A 9,500-nucleotide genomic window follows, 5' to 3' on the forward strand; every position below is an offset into this window, starting at 1 on the left:
ATTGTAGCTTTGCTCATTACTATAACAGTGGGAGAGATACTTAATAGCTGTCATAGCTGGAAATTCTCATTGAATTCGAAGGCAAAACTGACATTGACTTTAATGTTAATCAGGAAGGACATTCAGAAAACCATGAATTACTCAGTTTATTAGAACTATGCGAATTAATATGATAATGAGTCAAAGAGCTCTAAGACTGGGACAAATTTCAAATGTGCAGATTTACCCAAGCCTAATCTCTGGATGTTTACAGATATCTTATATGCTTTTGAAAATCCAAGCAGTTCTGTGCTCTTAAGATAGAAGTATATATAGCGCAGCCTGCACTTTAAAGAAATCATAGCTTTCAGAGTCTTATGAACATTAACCCCAGCCCCTTTCTCATGATCCTTCCCACTTTTTTCCCCCTTCCTCTCTTTCTTCGGAAGTTGAAGGTAAGTAGTCAAAAAGGATAAAAGCACGGATTGAAAGCTGTAAAAGAACATTAGGGTTCTGCTGGCTTTCTGTACAGCTGCTGCTTCTTGAGGTAGAGTTAGGGCAAGGTTTAGGGGTGAGGAAGAGATCATAGGATTGCAGCCGCAAAGAAGACCCAAAAGCAAAGGGTAAGGGGCAAAGGGAATGTGGTTACAACAATTTTGTGGTGTGGACACTGGCTGGAGGGCCCTGGGCATAGAGATTACTCTTAGTAGGAGACTTATATTTATTGTTTAGACAACTATGAAACGATGAGCTCCCATTGGAGCAGAAGTGAAAATCTGACTGCCAAAGCAAAGTGATAGGACAACAGTACAACTTCTCCATGATGCCTTTTTGGTCTCAGCAATAGTTTCTTAGGCTTTACTGAAGCTCAGGTTAAGGTTAGATTTGATTTTGGGGGTTAAGGCTAGAATTAAAAAAACAGCCTAGAGCTCCACTTGGAGAGATATGGCAAAGGGCCTACCAAAAGAATGTGTAGGCTGTAAAGGCTGGGAGACTTGGCTGGAAGACTTTTTCAGTGTGGGCAATGACCACATGACCCCATCCAAGGCTTATTTTACTTTGTGTTTATTACTAGAGTTAAGGATGAAAAAAAGAGAGGGCTTGTAGATGCAGTTGGAATAAGGCTGAGAACAGGCTTCAAAGAGAAGGAATAGGCTGCCAAAAGTGATTGTGTGGGTAAAAAAAAATCATCTGAACATATGTTTGAGCAGCCAAACATAAAACTAACCCCACTTGGGGTTAGTGGTAGGGGAAAGAAAGAACTGAGAAATTTAATTGTCATGGGATTGAAAAGAGGTTGCCAAAATAAAAGGTTGTATGCAGAGACAACTCTGTGATTTTTTTTAAGGTGGGCACTGGCTGGGAAGCTTTGTGTAAGGCATAGCCTATAGTTAAAGTTAGAGTTAAAATTACTGCTAGATTTGAGAGGAAGAGAGTTCAACCTGTAGTGTATCTTCAAAGCACCTGCCAAAGGAATATAGAGGTTGCAAGGAAAATGCTTTTGCAAGAAATTTCTAGTTAGGTGTATCTTTAGAGTTGAGAAAAGGAAAGAGCTTAAAGCAGAAGTTCTGGGTGACTAGAAATGAGATGGCAGATGAAGGGCAGAGTACAGAGACAACTTGTTGGCAAGAATGTCTTGCTGTGGCCACCAGCTTGGAGACAGGTTCAAGGCTCAGACGAAGATGAGTTGAGGGTTCCAGGTGGTTGGGGGCTGGAATGGATTTGTCAAAAAAAGAGGCTGTGGTACAAAGGGAACTTGACTGTGAAAACTTTTTCATCACGAAACCAGCTGGGGACCCTTGTTTTAGGCTCAATCTGTAGCTAAAGTTCAGGTTAGATTAGAGAAAACCAACTATTATAACATTTAGAAGAAAGAATAATTGTTTCATGCAGTCTTTTCCTTCTAGGTTTAAGATAAATAATTATATTGAGGTAATACTTTACTGGATCAAAATTTATGTTAAAAAGTAAGGGAAATGTGGATTTGTTACTAGCACCACCGGGTCTTCTAGGCCATGGGATGCTATCCTTCTTCCTACAACCTCAGAATAAACACCTACAATTTTCCTTTCTTCTTTTACTGGAAGTATTACTGTTATAAAGCAGGAAGTGGAAAAAATCTTTATAGCTCCTTATGTCAATTAGTGAAGAAATAAAGAGTTTTGGACAATAATTTATTACTCCCATGTATTATTGTAAAGAAAAACAGCAACCCTTGCCCTGAACCAGCAAAGGGAAAATCCCAAGAATTGACTACAATTTATGGATTAGTTAAAAGTTAATTTTATATGTTTTTTAAAGATGTGTTTAGAGATAAGTGACAGGAAATCTAAAAATAATCCACTCCACTCTAATACAGCTTAATAAAAGAAGTCTAGACTTGCTTACATTCTTTACTCACCCTTTTTGGTTTTGCTCTCACCCAGTATCTGAGGACCTAAAAATCACACTCGCAACACTCCATGAGGTAGATCAGCATTTCATTCCTTTTATGATAGAAAGCTGAGGCTTGGAGGAAGCCAGGATACTTGCGGTTAAAGACTTCAAAGCACATGATTCCAATCCAGTTTCTAATTTCAATCCTCTCTTAGATGTGGTCTGGGACTTTCAACTACTCACTTCACTGCTTGGTTTTACAGTTTTCCTTTCTGGAAGATTAGCCAAACACCTTAATAAGAGCCTAACAATATTATAAGGCGACATTAATGTATGAAGCACAGTAGGCAGTACCAGGGTAATGAGTGCTCAGGTGGGTACCAGGGATGAATCTTCAGACTGGTGATGAAAATGGGAAGGAACTGACCTCCTAGTACTGCTGGCCCATTTTCACAAACCAGGTTTATACTTGAACAAGGCTGGAAGCCACAGGAATGTTTCTGAGGTGATCTCTCTTTAACCAAGCATTTCTATACTGGCAGGAGACTGTCCAAAAATTAATATCTACTCCTTATTTTATGGTTATGACTTTTTCCTACTCTGAATTCAAGCTTGAGTTCATGCCTGATTTAGCTCACTTCAGGGTGAAACACTTGCGGAGTGAAAGGACTGGTATTCTGCAATTTGTAGCAGGTTTCACTGTTGCACTGCCATGCAGCTGTCAATGGGCTTACAAGTAACCTTCTTGGAAGAGTCCTGATGGATGCTAGATGCCACAGAAGCCAGTCAGATGTACAGGTGGCCTAAGCTTGGGCTATCTCACAAAAGCCATACTGAGGGAAAGGTGAGGAAGGTTTTCTTCATTAAGTATTTTTCAGCATATTGGACCACCTGCATGAATACATAATGATTCTGCAACAGCACTGATGGCACTAACCTCAGCTCTCCTAATAGTCTCTAGTCTTATTTGCTCCAGGATGCTGCAGCAATTACGAATAGACCGTGCAAGCACTGACAATGATCCTTTTCTACTCAGTACAGTCCAATGTGAAAACTGATCACCCAAGCAGTTCTGACCAGTTAATTAATTTTGTATTGCAATGCCTGTGTCCTGGGGCAGAATTAAGGTTAGAATATCTCGTGTTTTGTTCTGATCGTTATGTTTACTCTGCAATATTTATTTAAACTGTTATCCTTTATACATCATTTTATTTGTATAGCCAGCTGTTTTAGAGTCAAGGACCTCATCACAACAAGATATAAATCCATGCTGCTGGCCCCTAGGAAAACTTGTAAATTAAACTATGTGTGCATAGACTTTAAAATACTGAAATCTATTATACCTTCCCTTCCCACAGATAAATGACGATAAGTTTTACTTGCTGAATACTTAATTATGAAAGGTGTCTGTTTATTAATGCGTTTCTGTATAAATATAAACACAGTAAACCTATAGAAAAAATATGTGAAGGGTCATCTTTAAATTGTAAAAAGTCAGACCACTGAGCACAAACATCCGTGCTTCATTCTGTCTGGAGACTTAAATAGCCTCATCACCATAGTATCTGGAAGTTGCATGCAGGAGTGGCATGATTAGCATCTGTCATGTGCAGGTCTTTCTATTCCTTCTGCACTCACTGGGGAAAACTCTGCAAGGATTTTTTTTTGTAAATATATGTACACTGTACACCATGTTTATATTAGCAAAGTCAAGGTCAAAGATATGTATTTTACTCTCATCTTTCACTCATCTAATTTTAAAGATATGAATACAGAAAGCAGTGTCATCTGTGCCGGATATATATGCTCATATACTTCGGTATATTTCTTTAATTTTTCCTATTAAGGATGTGGACAGGGACTGAATAGAAAGTGGTTCTAATGTCTTTTATTTCTCAACATGCTGAATATGGCTGCTTTCTCTTAATTTCATCTCCTTTTCATGGTAGTTAAAAAAATAGTGGCAATTTCTTTGGAAAGAAGGAAATGTTTCCATAGTCTATAGGTCATTGGTATAACATTAAATATAATGACTCCCACACAGCCATTATAGCTTGTTGTGTCAATGCATATTATTAGGCACTCTTTGTCTGTGAGTTATTGATGTGATAGATTACAACAGCTCTTTTGAACATTTTCTCACATAAAGCAAAACCAGCAAAATTGCCTCAGGTCTCCTTTAGAGGAGACACTAAACTTAGGATTCTCTCGTCCCTTTCAGTTTTGTGTGAAATCAAAGATTTGACAAAACTTGCTAAATGTATTTAAAGATGACCCTGTTGCCATGGACAGTGTTTTTCCCTTCTCCAACTCTTTCCTTGCCCCACAGAAGGGACCAAACCTCTGCTCTTGGAGCAAAGCTGTCCTTGGCTGTTTCCATGACTACTCCCTCGACTGAGGGAGGGATGAGAGGGCGGACATCAGGATTCCAGGATTTAAGGAAATAAATATGCTCCCTCTTTCATTCACTCTCTGTTGAAGTGTTGTTGCCTGGCGTGAAGGACACCCCCAAGCTCACAGATCAAAAGCAGCCACAAAATATGCTCCCTTCCTTTTCCTGATTCACCAGCTACAGACACACTGGGACTTTTACTATGAGCTTTATAATCTTTATACTACTACTTAAATAATAATTATAAGCTATTCTTATTCAGTCAGGGGACATTTGGGTTTGATCCTTACTATTCTTCATCAGGGAAACATTTTTTCACTGGAGAAAAATCAACACATGCAGAAAATCTCAGTGAGGATCAGAACAGTTACTACAACCCTGAGGACTTCTGGTAATTTGTAAAAGCTTTCTGACAAAAAAAAATTAACCACCACCACCTACTAAGGTTTCAGTGCAGAGAGCAGACATTTGCACCCCAGCAGCCACCACTGCCCCTTTAATCCTGCCAAGGAGAGGAGTCATAATTAATTAATCAACTTTTTTCCTCATAGTGTGACTTTTCCATGATACTAGCAGTAGTAGTGATGCTACAAATGTTAACAAGACCCTTGCTTGGAACAATGAAGAGAGAATATGGAAATCTGTACATGGAAAGATTGTGATGCCTTTTCGGTACTTAACAGGGAATGACTGGATAGTGCTTTAGAGACCTCCTTTAACTGATTTTTTGGCCAGACTAAGGAATCAAGGGGAAATATCTCCATGGGGTAATCTCTACTGCCCATTTCACTTGCTTGAAAAATTCTGCATTGGGCTATTTCTGAATGCTAGAAGAATATGAGGTATCTGCTTTTTCTCTCTCCTCATACCCCTGCTAATGCACATCGGCCTTTTGCTGTGCATTCTCTTTCTGTCCCTTTTTTTCTGAGATAAGTAGTCCAAACCTGGTTGTGGTATTCAAAATGATGGTACCATTGATTTGTAAAAGGACATATTTTCCATATTAACTACTTCTTTTGTCATCCAGTCAACCATTGCACCTTCCTGTTTTCAATATGAAGTGAGCAGATATCTTCATTTAACTGTCCAGGGAGACTGAATTCTTCTTCCTCAAAGGGCATGATGAATTCAGACCCAGTCACTGTACTCGAGTAACTAAACACCCATCTCTCACTGTGCATTACTGTTTACCTTGCCCTTGCCTAGAATTTGATGTTTCTCTGGCAAAAATGGAAAGCCACTCTTGAAATGAGAAACAAGGGAAACAATGGTCAAGAGATGAGTGATAAGTGGTTACATCACGCTTACAGTCTACTATGCAAATCCTACGTGTAAATCTCTCAGAAGGGTATGGAGGTGGAGTGGGGAAAGCACTGACTATTCATAAAATAGAAAGTGAGTTCAATGGATCGGGCACCCTCCCACTTGTCCTGTCTTACATGCTCTTTGGGTTGCTACCAGCTTTTTTCTTCACAAACACCATCAGTGGTAACTTAACCCTGATGACAATTCACAGTCTGCACTTTTACAGTCCTTTCTTCTCTTGACTATAAAAAGCTCCCTGTAAATTTATGCAAAGACTTTATCATTCTTTGAGTCTTAAAATTGAAAGGAATCTCCCTGCCGGTCACCCAATCCAGGCTCCTTTCAGATTTGGTATATTACACATTGCTTTCATATGTTGCTCAAACTCTGTATCATTACTGGTGTGTACTTTTGCTCCCATGGCTCTCATCAGGGAGCTGGGTTTGCAGTTTCACACCTGTTTTATAGGTAAAAAACCTTCCCACTGCCTATCTGTGCTTTGTCTTAGACCTGGTTGCTACTTAATTTCTCTGGCAACATTACAGAAGGAAGATATTCAGCTTTATTTAAGGAGCTGATATAGTCTAAACAATACTTGTGCTGTGTAGGTCAGACACTTCTATCCCTGTGTCTAACACCAAGTCTTCCTAATAGTTTGATACAGGTAGCTTTAGGGGTCATCAGTAAACCATCAGCAGAGCTAGAAACTGATATTTCTGAGCCACGGTACAGTGCTTTGCTCAGTTGTACCTGCCTATAAAAGACTTGCAAAGACAATAGTCTTGACCTCTAGGAATAAGTATGAAATAAATAATAGTAATTCTGTGTTCTAAATTTCAAGGACTGAAGCCCCTAGGGAGTGTAAGGGAGTGTAGTGGTCTATACTACCACTGTGCTGTCAGGACATTGTGGACATGTCCTGTTTGAAACCTTCCCAGGCTTCTTGTGCTGCCCAAGCAGCATGGTAATGAAAGGACAAAGTCTGCGCCTCCCTGTATCCTTGGTCTCTTGCAACATAAAATCATCTGTGATTTTTCTGTCTTTTCCTAGCCAGGAACAGGTAGAGGTGAAGGACAGACTGAAATCAGAGTTCCCTAACATTTAAAAAGGTCAGAGGGAGAGAGAAGGAGGATAAAATAATGAGAGGAAATAAGAATAATTAATGCCTAATGCAGTTCCCTTTCCAAAGACCAGGCAGCAAGGCCAGCTATGACAGCAGTAACATTTCCATTTCCTCCTGTTCTAAGTAATGCCACTGGGGCAAGTGAAGGACAGCAGTGGTCCTGGAAACACTGTAGCACGTAAATTCAGTTAGCATGACTGCAAGAAAAAATAGCAGTGATCTACAAGGACAATGAGTGAGACATCACAGGCAGGCAGTATAGACACAAAGAGGCAGCAGATTTTTGTGCATGATATTTTTGAGCTGGCATTTCCAGTCACATTTTCTTTATGAATAAAGCAGTAGGATGTGCCGAGAAGCAAAAAACTGCAAGAGGAAAGCAGAAAGCAACCTGTCGACTATGCAAGGATTGAAAAGCAAAGTTGCAGATTCCTGGCACAACCTTTACCACTGCTAAACATTGCTGTAAGTCTGTCACTGAAAAGGCCTTCTCCCTACTCACTGAGCAGCTCAAGAGAAACAAAATGATGCTTTGATCCTTAGCAGAAAGAATAAAAAAAAAGGAGAATTGGATTGACCTACTGTGACTTATCTGACTTTTTCACGTGTCTGTGTCCAGCATAACACTTAGTTCCCTTTACAGTCAGTGGATAAAAACGGATCTCCAAGACAGGGCAAATAAACACCCCCTACAGAAACTCATTTCTCTCCAGTAACTATGAAGAAAGTCCGCGATGAGTATCTCAGACTTTCATGTTCAATTTTTTAAATGTTTGGTAGTTAAGGGAGAGGAGTTTGACCCCATAAACAAAAAAATGGAAACCATACACTCTTTGAATTGCCACAGCTGAAACACAGCTCCTTTGCTGTGTTCCTAATCCCTCCCACAATGAATAGTAACTTGTGAGAGGAATATGGCAGCAAAGAAAACAAGCAGGGAAGTCATATATCAGGCCAGATGAAACTTATCACTGCTGTAACCACAGGGCATAAGCAGTTCTGTGGGAAAAAAGCACAGCAGAATTTGTATATACATCACATGCACTGCAGGAAGAAGTAAAAGAGGAAAGGAAGGAAGGAAGGAAGGAAGGAAGGAAGGAAGGAAGGAAGGAAGGAAGGAAGGAAGGAAGGAAGGAAGGAAAGAAGGAAGGAAGGAAGGAAGGAAGGAAGGAAGGAAGGAAGGAAGGAAGGAAGGAAGGAGTATCCAATTCTCTCCACTTCTTGGGTTTTACACTCCACAGCATAGTACCCTGTGGGTTCATTTACATTTGATCTAAGGGAGATTCTGAATAAGGACTTGTGAAATCTGGATTCGCTCTCTGTCTATAAGAGATTTGCTGGGTGACCTTGAAGATACTGGATGATCTTGTGTCTGTGCCTCAGTTTCTCTCCCAGAAATAGTGAAGTGTGTTCTGATATAAGCACTATAAAAATTTTGAATATTGCTAGCATATTTCTGTAGTGATAGCTTTCTGCACCCTGTATATACTCATTCTATGTAAGAATAAATAATTAATCAGTTACACAGTTCAAAAGTTGCTACAACACGCTGCTCACTGTGAAATAATTTAATGGCCTCAAATAGCATGATCAAAGGGCTCCAATCTCCTCTACAATCATCTTTATAACCAGATCTTCTCTGTGGATTTCTTTTGCTAAAAGTATCTTCAGATTCTTCTGTGAACACTTTGAGAAACTGCTTGTAACCCATTGAGGAAAAGAAAACAAATATGTGGTTGATATGTTCCTAATCTCAAGAAAATAGCAAGAACATCTCAACTAAAAGTGCAACTGGTTTGCTTCCTTAAAGCAAAACACCAGGAGGTGAATAAAAGACAAAGATGGGCAATGACACCCTTCCTTTCAAGTTCCCACTGCAACAGCTGAAATACCATGAATCATCCCATTGATCACCATAAAGCAGGCAATACAGTCACTCTGAATACCAGCATCCACACAACTCAAGAAAAGGTCAAAAACCCAGACTGAGCATGGAAATAGACAGAAGTAAATGGAACTTGGCTTTGTGTTTGCATGTCAGCCCTCTAAAATTTCAAATTCAGAAGAAAATAACAATTTTTTTAAATAAATAAATAAATAAGGAAACGTGCAGCCACAATCAAGCCAGGCATTCTACATCTGATGCAACGTCCTTCATCGTTACAATGCCCCTCAAGACACTAATGTGTAGATATGCACTAATAAAACATTGTGGATTGCTTAGATTCAAGAAGGGGAAATGACTGTTTTCTTCTCCAGACTGTACAAGGTATAAGACTGTAGCATCCTGGTTCTTAACTTAAATTCTAGGAAACTACGTGGTAT

The sequence above is a fragment of the Phaenicophaeus curvirostris genome, chromosome 6, assembly GCF_032191515.1.
Source record: "Phaenicophaeus curvirostris isolate KB17595 chromosome 6, BPBGC_Pcur_1.0, whole genome shotgun sequence".
Taxonomy (NCBI): Eukaryota; Metazoa; Chordata; class Aves; order Cuculiformes; family Cuculidae; genus Phaenicophaeus; species Phaenicophaeus curvirostris.